The 9,534-nt window shown below is 41.3% G+C and overlaps 1 pseudogene; it reads left to right on the top strand.

Annotated features, from left to right (window-relative positions):
- Window positions 1-9,534, top strand: part of LOC101774957 — a 17,700-nt pseudogene that overhangs the window by 6,368 nt on the left and 1,798 nt on the right.

Below are 9,534 nucleotides of genomic sequence, written 5' to 3'. Positions count from 1 at the left end.
CAACCCGGGACTAAAGGTTACAACCGGGACTAAAGTCCTGCATGCATGGCGCCTGTAATTTCATGCATCACGTACTCCAAGTTTATTTCATGCATCACGTACCCCAAGTTACCCTTTAGGAGTTGTGAGTTTTTTTATAATGAAATAAAACTAGTATTTAAACGAATTGAACTGGTATTTATACAATTACTATATGTACAATTCTTAGTATATGTAAAATTCTTAGTACATATACAATTAATTACTATATATATGTACAATCCTTAGTATATATACATGAATTCCTATGATCTTCCCGTGAAGGTGTTGCTCGAGGCTATGTTGAACATTAGGCATCTCTAATTTGGAAATATGTGAATAATGTTACACGAACAATTAAATATAAGGAACTAGAAAATAATTAACTATTAATAGTTTTATTTTACATACTCAACCTAGCCTTGTGTGACACAAAATTGTCCATGTTCTCACAGATGTAGTAGCAATATAGATTGTTCCTTTGTTTTTATCTTAAGCACTTCAGTGGGGAAAGAAACAAGTTATGAAATATTCGTGATATAGAATTAATCTACAAAATATGCAAACTTCATACGTATCGGGAAGTCTGTGTTTCATGTAAGTTGTTCTTTGAATGCACCTTTATTGCGTTTCTTGATGAATTGTCTCCATGACTAAAATAATGAATGATACAGAGTTAGGCGAAAATTTAGGAAACTAACTTTTCCATTGAGATAAAGGTCCAGAATTATTACAAGTTTAGTATGTCTTCAATCTCTTTGTACTCCGCTGGTGGTTTCCTCAAGGAATCTAATACAGTGACCTGGCTTCTATCAGGCTCAATTATTATCAGGATATAGTGGAAACTGCGTACATAAATGTTCATATATATTAGAGCTAACTAACATTAATCAGGTAAGGAAAAAAAATGAAAATAGACAATATACAAACACTTACTTGAAATTGTATGGAAGTAGTATGTAACTCTTGGAAGCTTGTTTGTCTAGGAAATTGAATACTTCCATCAACGGTTTCTCAGGAAAACCTCATATCTGGTCTTGGTTAACTAGGGATGGATTAATGAAGCCAACATGGAAGTATCCTTCTACTCGGCACTTCTGAATTAGCATCCTACATAAAATGGAAAACAAAGTTAGTAGGGCGACGCACACACAAAAAATAATGATATGATCCAAAATTTACATATAGATAAATGGATACTTATAGAGCCCAGGCGGTGATGAGAGAGATGTCTATAGCATCTTGATGGTACACTTCATATATATCTTTGGATTCCAGCGAGAGGACTTTCTCGCTTTCGCTGAAAAAATCTATCGGTTTTACCTTAAGGCCGAACATCGACGTCTGGTCGGCAGACATCTTCATGTACCATTCATGGAATTCGTACATCTTTTTTGATAGCTTCCCTACCAACTCAAGCCTTACTAGAGACTCGCCTAGCTTAAAGGTCCATTTTGGTTGAACTGGTTGTGCAGCTTGCAGGTCACCTTCCTCTAGACTTGCATCAAGTCCCAAACCTGATTCTTCCATGAATTTTAACATTTGTTCTTGTTGATCCAAGGGCATTGTTGCTATCCTTTTAGTGTCTTTTTTTGATAGATGCGCGAGGCGGGGGTTGACAACACACTTGAAAAAGACTTTCCTTTCCTTTTTTTCCTCTTATCGTCTTCTTGACTGATTCTGACATCTTAATAAAAAACTTTTTTTATTTATATCTACTGACTGTGGTTTCATCTCCCTTGCTTGTTTTTCTTCAAGCCTTTTCCTGAGCAACTCCCTACATTCTGCTTGGATTTCGAACCATCATTCCTCTTGAGTCATTGCATCCCAACGTTCCTCAGGAGTCACTTCAGGCTCCTTTGTTTTCTTCTTTTTTTGTGTTGGCTTGGGAGGCGGTGGTCCCAACTTCTTAAAGTGGTGCGGGCTGCAGGTTCCTTGCTCGGGGTTGCTCTTGGTCCCGACATCATTAGTGATCGGGGAAGAGTGTTGTTGTCGTCGTCATTGCTAGGATGTGGTGGAGATGGAGACCTTGATCGAGCACGAATCGATAGTCCCGATAGTGACGGTCCCGGTGCTGATGGTCCCGGTGCTGACGGTCCTGGAACTGACCGTGGTGGAGAAGTCGGTCTTGACCTTTGAGGAGACGATTGCGGCTAGGGTTCTTCGGGGAACGGTGCTGCCTCCATGCCAGGGATGATGATGTAGCATTTGCACCATAGAATGATGCCTTCTTGAACCGCATCTCCTAGTGTCTTTTCCCCATCACCTCCCGGGAGCTAGAGCTCATAGTCTTCGTATTGCCTATCAGCGAGCTACTCTACAGCGACACTGGCGTAGCCAGGTGGAAGCTCTATGCCATGGCTTGTCTGCACTGCCAGGATTGGAAAGGCACTCTCATACGCCACCTGTACATATAGCAAAAATAAAGATGTTATTAAACTCCAATCCCGAGACATGGATTAATGGATTGAGAAGATTTTTCATAAATATTAATTATGTATAAGAGTATACCTTAATGGTCAGGTTGTCGATCGGTATATGCAGCTCACATGAGGTGCATACCCTGATGAAATCCATAGCGAACTGTTGCTCGTCCTGTGGATCGGGTTGTGCTCCTGATTTGGAAAGGCCACTTGACGATTGACTTCGTCCTGCATTCTTTGTTCTACAGAATGCACTTTTGATTCTAGCTTGTGCCGCCAGCTCTCCTCAACCTGTTCCCTTCTTTGCTTGCGGCTTCTGTATGAGTCTCTATCGCCTTTGAAACTGAACTTACCCTTGGACACATCCTGGGTGCTTAGGATTCCCGAGGGCCAATGTGAGCTCATCAATTTCTCGATCCACCTTCAACCTCCCAGCCTTAGCATCTTCAATGTTCTTGATAAGTTGTTCGGCCTTTAGACGTATTGCCTCAGTCAAGATCAATGTCCCATCCTTCTAGCTCAGTTAGCCTCCATGAGCGTAAACCAATTTTTAGATCAATTGGGCCATTCATGAGTTGTTGGTACGATACCCCAATCGATCAACCCTTGTTCCATCTTGCGACATTTGGGCATTGTTGTTTTGTAACCACCTTGCCCTAGCTGATGGTGGTTCTCCTTCTGACTAGCATTTGAAATGTTGGTTTGGACCTTTTGCATACCTAATTCGCTCCTCTTGTAGTCGACAAATGCCTCCCAGTGGTCCCTCAACTTTGGCCGATCATTAAATTTCAGAGTTAGGTCCTGCTTAATGTACTTGGCCACCAGCATCTTCTTGAATGTTTGAAATTGTGTGGCCATCTTCTTTGGCGTCCATGCTTTGACATCCTTTTCAATATATCCATCCAAAAATGTGAAATGTTTCTTAACATCTTCCCACAGCATATTCTTTTTGGTTTGCAGGAGCGCGTATGGATTATTACTTTTGTCTCTCCATTCCCTGATGCTGATGGGCACGTTGTCCCTTACAATTACCCCGATCTGACTCACATACTTGGTTGCCACTTTTTTAGGAGCAATCGGCCTATCCTCTTCTGTGACTTCCGTTATGTGAAGCTTCTGTTGTCTATCCATCACCATGGAACGAACTCGGGTCTTCTTAGGGTTCGTCGATCCAGAGGGCTAACAATTCAAGATTCATTAATTAGTACATAGTAATAATGAAGAAGACATTCTAGATGGGGTAAAACATTATAAATGATATATACCTCGTCGGTACCTTCTGCCGCGGCAAGGTTTTGCTCGAGCTCTTCATTGCCATAAGTGGACATGTTGAGGTACATGTCCTCTAGGTTAGCCTCTTCTTCGGTGTACGTAATGTGAAGGTTGGAGCCAATATCTCTACCAACAATAATGTCCTCCAGCATGAACCTTGCATTCTCGTCGTCTGCCATCTCAACTACTTTAAACACACATGAAATCATAATTAGATGTACGTTAAGGTATATAAATGAAATCATAGAACAACCATGAAAAAAACTGATTGAAACATACACATGAAACCATACATGAAATTAAACTTACATGAAAACTTACAAGAAATACATAAGAAAAACTTGAATGAAACTTAATTACATGAAATGTCTTTAATGTGTTACATGAAATCATAGTTAAGGTACATACATCAACTAATAGAACAACATGAAACCATACAAATTTCTACTAATTCCTGCTAAATTCTACCAAAATTGAAGTGTTTATTTATACAAATTTCTCTTAATTTATCAGAATTTTTAGAAAATTTCTACTCACTCGTACAAATTTTAAGAATTTCTACCAAATTTGAAGTGTTTTTGTTAATTTCTAAGAATTTGTACCAAATTTCTTCTAATTTCCAAGCATTATATTTCTACCAAATTTCTAGTAATTTCCTATTCACTTTTTTTAATCTAAAATTCCTATTAATTTTCTAACTATGAAAAAATAAAAAAGAGCCCTTACGTCAGCAAGTCAGTAGCTTGCGTCAGCAAGGGCCCGCCATACGGGTGGTAGCGCAAGAGGCGGCGGGGATCGGGCAGTTTTACACGTGCGGATGTATGGTGGCGGGGACGATACGCGAGAGGCCGCAGACGCGTGCGGCGGCGGCAATGTGCACACGCCGAGACAAGGAGGAGACCGACGCGGACAGGTAGAGGCGCCGGAGATGAGGATTCGCGAGTCGTCGCGGCCTCAGCGGACCCGAGAGGCGGCGGGGACAACGGAGAGGAGGTTGCGGCGGGAGGAGGGTAGAAAACGACGGCGATGGGGGTGACGACGAGGGGGTGGCCGGCAACGTACGGGGATGGAGATGAGGTGGGGCGATGGGCTAGGGACGGAGAGGAGGCGGTGACGGGGACGGAGACCAGCGGCGACGAGGATGGAGGCCGGATATGAGAACAGAGATGGCGGCGTGATGCGGAGCCGGCGACGGGGACGGAGACGAGGCAGCGAGGGAGGCGGAACGGGCAGGATCTTAGAGACGTGGTGAAAATTTTGCTAAGTGTTGGGTGCGGGGGGTAGAAAACGCCAGTTACTTTTATCCCGGTTCGTAATTGAACCCGAGACTAAAGGCCTTTTAATCCCGGTTCCAATTACCAACCAGGATAAAAGGCCAACCCTTTTATCCCGGTTTTAACTTACTCGAGATAAAAGGCCCCGCTTTTATCTCGTTTGGTAATTGGAACCAGGATAAATGGGTACGTTCCAGGCGGGAACTGAAAAGTACCCTTTTGTCCCAATTCCATATTGTAACCAGGATAAAAGGTCCCTCTCCCATTTTTCATCTCCCGCTTCTTTTTTGGAAATGGATTTTTTTCATGTTTTCGCTAGATTTTATGAAGTAAAAATTAAAAACTTTACATATTTCGAACATGCAAAAATATATTACATTAGCAAGTATATTTACAATAAGTTTGAATGACTCATTAATTCCATACTAGTTATTTTAGCTTCTAAAATAATTATTTTACTGCATCACTATCATCAAGAAATTATTCAATTAAATAATTTCAACGAGCGAAAAATTTATATTGATAGAATAAATCTTCACCTCAACTAATTTAAACACACATGAAATCATAGATACATTAAATTAAAAATTGTATCAAGTAGTACATGAAATCATAGAACCATACAATGTAACTTTACATAAATGTGAAGCAAATTTAACGCATTACAATATAATGTTAAAAAACTTCTTTTTCACAAAAGTTCCTTGGTCATGATCGCGCCGTAAGTATGGAGCCTCTTCTTCGGATAGCAAGATGCTAGGGTCAACAATAGTGAATGGAGGCTTGCCTTCAATCTGATCATAATCATTTGATTGGTCTGTTTTGTCCTTGACTTCCACGACATTTCTTTTACTTGGAAGAACTATGTGGCGTTTTGGCTCCCATGGCTTTTCTGGATTTCTCTTGGGTTTGCTAGGCATGTCCTTCACATAGAAAACTTGATACACATCATTGGCAAGTACGAATGGTTCATCACTGTATCCAGTCTTTCTCAGGTCCACTATTGTCATTCCATACCGATCTTTGGTTACACCATTAAGCTTCACCCATTGGCAACAAAACAGAGGGATGCACAACAGTCCGTACTCGATTTCCCATATCTCCTCTATGAAACCATAATACGAGTCCATGCTACTATTTCTATCTATGGCATCTATGCGAACAAATGTATAACCATTTATGTTGTAGCCTTGGAATTTCACAATTGTGCAAGAAGGTCCCCTGGCTAACCAAGCAAGCTGTGGATGAATCTTAGAGTTACCCATAAGTTGTTTGCGCAACCAGGAGGGAAAAGTTTCCACGTGGCTTGTTATAAGCTAGGCATCGGATCTCGTCGGGTTTTTAGAAACTAACATCTGCTTGTGTTGCTCGATATACAGAGCCACAAAAGTTGACTGTTGCAGAACAGTGTAGTGTGCTTTGTTGGACAAATCAACATCATTTCTCAAACATACTTTCCTTCCAAGGGTGCGCATTCCCCGCAGCCTCCCCTTGTGGTGTGAAGTTGGAACCCCAATCGAGTCAATTGAGTCAATAAAATCAACACAAAACTCAATCACCTCCACTGTTCCATATCCCTTGGCAATTCTTCCTTCTAGACGGGCACAATTAAGAACATAGTTTATTAGACTGACATGAACCTCTCGAAAGACAACATATTGTGCAGGTATACTAGTCCGAGAATATTAATCTCTTTTACTAGGTGAACCAGGAGGTGCATCATAATATTGAAGAAGGATGGTGGAAATACCAACTCAAAGCTGATAAGACATTGCACCACATCGTTCTGTAGCTTTATTAGCTCCCCAAATACTGACTTCTTCATCCACATGGCTGCATGTCCGTCATCGTCGTTCGGAACAGGTTGGCTACCAAGACCCTTTCCAAATACTACCCTTACATCATTTATCATCTCAAAGATATGCTTTCCATTACGGTGTGCAGGTTTTTTACTAGTTTCTGGCGCCCCTTTGAAATGAATCTTGCTGTCTCTCAGCTTGTGGTGAGCAGGGAGAAATCGACGATGACCCATATAGACTACCTTCTTACAGTGCTTCAAATATATGCTATCTGTGTCGTCTAAGCAGTGGGTGCAGGCTCAATATCCCTTGTTTGTCTGTCCCAAAAGGTTATCCAGTGCAGGCCAATCATTGATGATTACGAACAACAATGCTCGTAGGTTAAACATCTCTTGTTTATCCTCATCCTACACACGTACACCTTCTTCCTTCCATAGTTGTAAAAGTTCATCAACCAACGGTCTTAGGTACACGTCAATGTCGCTGCCGGGTTGTTTTGGGCCTTGGATAAGCGCCGATATCATAATGAACTTCCGTTTCATGCATAGCCAAGGAGGAAGGTTGAACATACATAAGGTACTATGACCACTACTCAACTCACCGAATGGATTGAATCCATCAGTACTTAAACCAAACCTTATGTTCCTTGCATCACTTTCAAAGTCTAGAATTGCTCTATCAATTGATCTCCACTGAGCCCCATCAGCGGGGTGTCTCAGCATCTTATCTTCCTTACATTCTTCTTTGTGCCATCGCATCAACTTAGCATTCGCCTTGTTCCTGAACAAGCGCTTCAAGCGTGGTATTATAGGTAAATACCACATCACTTTCACGGGAACTCTCTTCCTGGGAGGCTGCCCCTCGACATCACCAGGATCATCTCGCCTGATCTTATACTGCAGTGCTTCGCACATGGGACAAGCATCCATTTTCTCGTATTCAGCACCGTGATAGAGGATACAATCATTAGGGCATGCGTGTATCTTCTGAACCTCCAATCCCAGAGGGCAAATAATCCGTTTAGCTTCATATGTTGTAGATGGAAATTCATTATTCTCGAGAAGAATCTTCTTGACAATTTCCAACATCCCCAGAAATGCCTTATCGGACACACCATTTTTAGCCTTCCATTGCATAAATTCTAGTGTGGTATCTAATTTTTTATGGCTCTACTGGCAATCTGGGTACAATAATTTTTTGTGATCATCTATCATGCACTACGACTTTGCTGCTTCCTTGTCAGTTTGGCAATTTCTGTGTGCATCCCTTAGCACCTGACCAAGGTCATCAGTAGGGTCGTCTTCTGCAAACTCATCTTCATCAGCCTCGCCTATTGTAGTATCTGCAAAAGCTTGGCCTGCAGCCCAGTCTGGAAAGTTGTCATCATCCTCCTCCTCTCCATCGTCTTCCATTACAACCCCTCTTTCACCATGTTTGGTCCAAACCAAATAGTTAGGCGTGAAACCGTGTCTAAACAAGTGGCTATGAATAGTCCCCCATGAAGCCTTTGAATAGTCCTTCTTGTTACTGCATTGGGCGCATGGATAACATATGAACCCATTCTCTGGCGTGTTCTCTTTGGCCACATTGAGAAAATTATATAAGCCATCAATAAACACCTTGCTCCGTCTGTCCGCGTTATACATCCATTGCCAGTCCATCTGCATCATATTACGTATGAAAATGGATTACGCATGGAAATGGATACACTACATGATACACAAATGTTGCTGAAAGTTTACATGAAAATACATAAATTTAAATTTGAGACCAACATGATACAGTACAACAAATCATCCACTAAGTACTATCTAGAAGGACTTCAAGTATCCTTGGGCGGTGAAGATGAAAGTTTCGCTGACCCAGCCTCATCTCGTGGTTTATTTATACCTCCTGCAACAGTAGTACTAAGTGGACCTGAAACACCCGGGACTGGTGGTGGAACATAACGACAACCAAAAGGAGGTTCCTGACCCGCCGCAACAACATCTTCATGAGATCTTCACAAATAATGAAGCATTGCTTTCTCCAACGTGCTCATTTTCTTCGGCTTATCATGAGAGCTAACTATAGTTTTTCCCCTTGCCGCGAGAGGAACGATGATCACCCCAACAGTCACCACTACCTCCAGCAGCAGAAGCCATCTCTATGTATCGCAATGTATTTAGCTCATATTTGCAAATAACTAACCTATTAAAAAATTATATATTTCCCGCATAATTTACTTATTCTAAAAATGACTAATTACGTACCTCTATAAAGTACTAAACTATGAAATTACACTAACAATTTATTTACCTTAATTTTATGGCTAATTTCTAAATATTAAAAACACATTTATTCTAATTTTTCCTAATACATAAAATTGAAGTTCTCTCCATTCTACCTCACATTTACTCTCCATTCTCTCTCACATTCAAACTATCCATCACATTGTAGCTCAAAAACATGTATAAATACAAATCCTCTCCATTCTCCCTCTTTCTAATAAGCAAACTCATTTTTCTCCCCCTCTAAAGTATAAAACAAAGCATAACAACAATAAAAGAATGGAGAATGAAGTAGCTAACCTTCACAATACTTTGGATGAGTGAAGTCCCCACGGAAATGAGAAAAAAATTCGGCAGCACCTCCCCTAGGCTTGCTTCGGCGCCATGGAGAGGATGGAGCTTCTCTATCTTTGTGGAGTGGAGTGGCTCGGGCTGGACAAGTGGAGGAGGAAGAAAGGTCTCTGTCCTGCAGCTTAAG

This window comes from Setaria italica, chromosome VIII, assembly GCF_000263155.2.
Source record: "Setaria italica strain Yugu1 chromosome VIII, Setaria_italica_v2.0, whole genome shotgun sequence".
In the NCBI taxonomy this organism is placed as follows: domain Eukaryota; kingdom Viridiplantae; phylum Streptophyta; class Magnoliopsida; order Poales; family Poaceae; genus Setaria; species Setaria italica.
Note: the sequence above shows the minus strand (reverse complement) of the source record. Positions and strands in the feature narration are given on the sequence as shown.